We start from the raw sequence: 5,911 nt of genomic DNA on the forward strand, positions 1-5,911 counted from the left end.
TGCTCACGTCACCACAGCCCTATTTATAAAGAAAAATGGTGTTGAAAATATGACGGTGTCTTTTACTCACCTTAAAAACAGATGCAGATGCCAGCCAGGTAAAGATCCTCACGACCGGAGGTGGTGCTGCTCACACCGCCGGAGTCATCAGGAAATTTAAGTGCCTAGTGGTCCAGTGTTTTAGCTCTGTGTTTCGTCTCCATCAACTCCTTCTAGCTTACTGTTCTAGCATCGTTTGCCCGTAGCATTAGCAGGTGGTGTGGACGCTTCAGCGGCACTGCTTAAATGTCCATTTATCGAATTTAGGGGGAGCTATTGTTAAATATTGGAACATATTGTATAATCTCCTGAAACTAAGAATCACTGTGTTTTTGTTCCCTTAGTGTGAGCCTTTCCTATCCACACAGGGAGCGGGTCCTCCTCCATGCGTAGCACCACCATGTTCCTGCAGTTGCCCAGGACAGACACACCAAACGCTGGCTCTACCGAGGGCCCTCCCTGTGTTCCTCAATTTTGAGTCGAGGGGTATTTCGTCCTTAGCAATCTGCAACCTCACCACTAGATGCCGCTAAATCCTCCACAAAGGACCCTTTGGTAGCTGATGGCACTCAAAGTCGGTTCACTGTCGCTAACTTCAATTTCAACAGGGCCCTGAAATATTTGTTTGTGGTTCTCTGAGGGGTTCTAAAAGGAGCTCTATGATATAGAATTCACCTCTGTATTAGGAAATAAATGTGTGCAAGGGACTGATATATTCAATTAAAAACTCCATTACTCAGTCGTATGGTTGTAAACTGCAGTAATAATCTGAGGTTGTAACTCAGCCCCACAGCTCACCCTGAATTTGCCTCACAATACACCAGTGTGCCTCAGCAAACCTCATGGGCGCCACTAATATCATGTATTCATTAAGTTCCTAATCATAATTACAGTAAATTGAGTAGTTGTAATTAGTTACTTCCTCCCCTGGATAGCAGTGTGTACCATTTTACTGTTTTGACAAGAGAGAACATGGTTTTGAGTGCAGTGCTTCATTCAGAGAGATATTTGTGGAGCTTTGACAAAATGTCCAACTGTTTATGCGAGATGTGTTTAAAAAGTCCACTGTGTAGTTTCCAGAAAAAAAAAATCAAACTCAGAAAAGGAAAAATTTAGCCAAAAACAGAAATATGGTTATTTTAAATATGTATTTGATTTATTTCCACAACTGAACAAACAGATGTCCTCAGTTTGTGCTACGGTCCCCAGAAGGCAGCTGGCTTTGTTCATTCAGCCTGTTCAATCGTGAAAATCAATGGATGCAGATTTTTTCACTTCTCATTACAATTTGTGCAAAACTACATAGTGAGCCTTTAAACAGTTGAGAAAACTGAAACATGTCGGGCGGTGTCATGTGTTGAGCACCTTATGTGCAATGATGATTTCCGCCTCAAGGGGCTGCTGTTTAGTCTCAAAGGAAAGGAGCTCTGCAGATGTGGATCTCTCTGTACTTCAGCACCACATACATTACCTGCACTTCTAGCCTGTAATTCATCATTCTTGGCCGCAACATGAAACAAATACTTAAGCTGCAGTATTACAATGTTTATATGTGGCTCTTTAATGATGCTTATGAACATGTATGTTCACTGTATGTGTGTCACAGTGAGTTCACTGCAGACACACCCAGTCCGAGTTAAACCCCTGTATTAGGACTCCTTCTCTAAGCGCTCTGTAGTCGGCAACCCCCCACCCTCACCGCAAGCGCGCATTTGCCCTTAACCTATAACATAATTACCCAGATGCCCTTGGGGTGTGCTTAGCGTGCTGGCAGCATGCCTGCTTCACATGGCAGAGCAGCCCCACGCACAGAGCTCATATTGTGCGCTCTCACGTCAGCTCGTTTTAGGTGTGGTCCCCTCAGACAGGCTGGACCCCTGTGACCACACGATGGCAGGAAAGGGTTAAACTACACATCTGGATTTTCTGTCTTTTGCCTTTAATTGAGATGACACGATTCTTTATAGTCAAATATCCTGTAAGTGGTCACCACATTCTTTAAGAGTGATGAAATTCATGAGCTGATATGTGTTGGTGGAGGATAGAGGGAGAAGATGGATCATTAGGGACCATTGGGAAGTTCTTTGGGGGGGGGGGGCTGAGTTTTATGTTTCAAAACCCCTCGTTGGATCTCCCTCTTCAGGGAAAATGGGCACACTCCCCCTTATATGTCAGTATACTGTGTTCATATTTACAGTGAAGGAATAGCCGTGTTCTTTTCAGGACATAAACTTGTTAAATGATATATTCAGGAATTCTTAATGAGGGAGAAGGAGTGGGTGGCATTCCGAGGATCTTCAGACACACGGTCCACATTTATTTGTAAATACATCTGTGATCGGAATCACAATTTTTTTGCATTAACTTAAATGTTAATATTAGAAGTCATAAAGCCACAACAGTCACACCTGAATAAAAGTATTTAATATTGCTTACTGGTGAGATTGGAAGTCCTGTATGAATTGCATTTTATTAAAAGATTTGATGTTTCTGATCCTGAGTCTACACAAGTCTCAGAAGTAACGTTCAGTCAGTGAATGACTAGTAAAAGTTGATGCACATGTACTGTGTACTCTGGATCATCTGATTACCCCTGTGGCCATTTACCAGGTCAGATATTCGACATTTTTCGCGTTAACAGAATCAGTATTTTTAACCCCACTGCTGATCAAATTCTAAAATTTTTAAAAATGCATTACTCTGACTTTGACACAGCAAGTTGACTGTAAAGTAACTAGTGACTAAAGCTATTAAATAAATGTAGTGGAGTGAGAAATTCTATTTATTATATAGTTATTTGGCTTTGTGATGTCGAGTGGTGGAAGTATCACTAAATGTACATGGTCACATTTCATCGCTGGTTTCAGCGTTTCAACATTTGTAAGCGTGACACCTCTGGATATTTTTTAAGGAGATCTCGGGACAATTTCCAGCCGTGTTTGTGGCGATAAAAGCAAGTATTTTAGGCCTAATGGAAAAAAAGAAATGTAAAAGTTTCAACACATCTGTGGTTTGCGGAAACGCACATTGGGCTGGAAAATGAATTTGATGAAACGACCACGTTGGCAGCGTTCCTAACTTTAAACAGTCCACGTCAACATGTTTTACCACTCTGCTCTGCTCTGAAGTATGCAGGATCATTTTCTCATCTCAACTCGCAGCAGGAGAAACAAACAATCATACCGCCGATTCCCAAAATGAAGAAGCTTTTCTTTTTTCACACTGAAGATCTTCAGGAAAGTACTACACCTTCTTCTGTTCTGAGCCAGCCATCAGCCACAGACTGACAGACAGGGGGCTGCTCACAGGCTCTGACATTAGATCATCTCTCTGCGTTGGATTTTCCTCAGTGATTTTGAGCAGAACGCTTGTGTTCCTGCAGCTGCACACAGCTGTTCCTGGGTTCCACCCTGGCTGTCTGATCTACCTGTGTGACCTCACAGGCTGCCCCACATCCACAGACCTACTTAACAGCCAGAAACTCGGGAGGCCGACAGATGCATCGAGGACAGGGGTGCACTATGCAGATCGGGCCTCAGAGTTTTGACCAGCGCTCTCATCTTACTGTAACTGTGACTGTAATAAGCCCCGTGTGTACTGATTACAACAACGATGTTTGTTTATACAGCTGAAGAAAACGAGTATCACTGACAACCTCACCGCATCGATTGAGTTTGAACTTGCATGGAGGCGTTCACCGACCTTGGTAAGCAGCTGAAGCGGCGCCCGTGGCTCTTGATGAATGGTCCGGAAATATGAATAAGCAGTATCAACATATTTAGCTAGAGATTTGCTGAGGCAGTACATTTTCCCCTGATGCGGTAATAAAGATGCACAGATCTACACCTGGGAGCTGCCCAGCGTCATCGCACACAGCCCGACTGCCCTGAACGCAGGCATGGTGGGAAATGAACCACCTTCCTCCTCGACTTTACGGCATCATTAAGGCTCCTTCTGAGGGGGACATGAACCCTGGTCACAAAATCATTTCCTACAGAAAATTCCAAATGATTTTTCTGGTTTTTCAGGATCAGACATATTGTTATCATGCAACATCTGGTTCCCATGACACAAATCTCCATGCTGGCTCCTTAAGACTCTCTCTCGAGCTCTTCTGGAGCCAGAATAAAAATGTCAGGCCCCCATAAGTTTTTGTTTATGCATCGCCTATAAGGTCTTTGTCTTTGTCTTCTCTGGTACAATTTCGTGTATTTACATGCGCTCCCATTCTAATGTCAAACAGTGTTCTGGGGACCTTACTTTCCTCTGGGCACAGCTTGTTTATTTTCTTATCGAAAAAAATCATTTCATTTTATATTATTACCTCAGTAATATAATCGTAAATATTTAAATTCAGAGTGCCCCGTCTAAGGTTCAGTGTGCAGCATTTGATGACATCCAGCATTGTGTGGCGGCTAAAAATGTGTAAAATGCAACAATGCAAAGTATGTTACATTTCATTTCTTTCGACTGAGCCTCCGAAATCCTACGGACTGCATCTTTAACACAGATTCTAGCAATTCTTTAGGTACTAGTGCAAAACAGTTACCAGCATTAGTCTGAAAAAAAGGGCACATTTCGCTGCACTCCTAAGTTCCATCTTGTCCTCAAAAGAACAGCACTTCAAGGTTCATAGTATCGGCAGCCGTTGCAATATGTAGCCTTTGCCAGCTATATTCCAACTTCACCAGAATATATGCTATCTGCTGCTAACAGCTAGTTAGCTCGGTTTGCCATGTGTTTAGCTGTCTGGACAATAAGATCAGAGGGCCAGGGTTATGTTGATGTTTTGACTGCTAGCACAGGAGCTTTGGACCTGAAAGGCCTGATAGATGTTATGATGTCAGTATTGCCATTTTCATGTTCTGTTGATGTTTTGTTTGTCATTCATTTAAATTTTGTAATCTTGCACACTGCACCTTTCAAGTGCTTAGAGAACAATTTATGACCTCAATGATTACAGGACAACAAAACTTTGTATGCTGAGGAAGTTCAGCTTTCATTGAACTGAATATCTTGGAGGATCTGTGGGGAAACTGTTTTATAGAATATTAAAGATGCCCTGTGGAGTTTTCTTGTAAACAAACAAACAAAAAAGGTTGTAACAGTAGTTAGATTCAGCATTTCTCATGCAGCCTTAAAGGGTAACTCCAGCAATTATATGTATTGAGTGTTCACAGGACTTGGGGAGTACTACTGCATATATGAAGCCACCTTTTGTGGCTCCAGAGGAAGCTGCATGTGATGTGATACATTTCAGTGGCATTGTGGGTAATGTAGGCAGCAGGTTTTGAAAAGTAGTTGAATGGTCTAGCATTGCACTCCTATGACACTGGTGGACTCATTATGGAACCTTTAAAAACAAATAATCAAAACCTTTAGCCAACACCATTGTTCTTCCTTGTGCCTACATTACCCACAATGCAATTAAGTGACATCACCAGAGGCAGTTTCAGAATGTATGCAGTTTCCTTCAAGTTCTGTATATTTGAAAATAATAAAAATAAAAATAGAAAGCCTTCATCCCAAAACCTGGAGCTACCCTTTAACACAGAGCTGTGAGGTCTAACAAACATGTTGAATGCATTTTCTTCCTCAGACATTTGCAAAGCTGAGTTTTGAGAAGATTTTATTTCTTTATCTGAAATTTGATCAAAATAAAAATTTTCTAGCAGTCTTCTTCACAGCCATTGGAAATGCATTTGTCTATGTTGTCACTCATAGGGACACTATGAAACCAAACGCAGAAAGTGAATCAGGTCCTGTGCAGCAGGGAACATCCAAGTCTACTAATAAACTGGCACTCGTCAGCATTGGATTATGAAACCCAATATGAGAAAAAGAAAAAGAAAAGAAGAAAAAAGGCACCAGG

Source organism: Acanthopagrus latus, chromosome 8 (assembly GCF_904848185.1).
Source record: "Acanthopagrus latus isolate v.2019 chromosome 8, fAcaLat1.1, whole genome shotgun sequence".
Taxonomy (NCBI): domain Eukaryota; kingdom Metazoa; phylum Chordata; class Actinopteri; order Spariformes; family Sparidae; genus Acanthopagrus; species Acanthopagrus latus.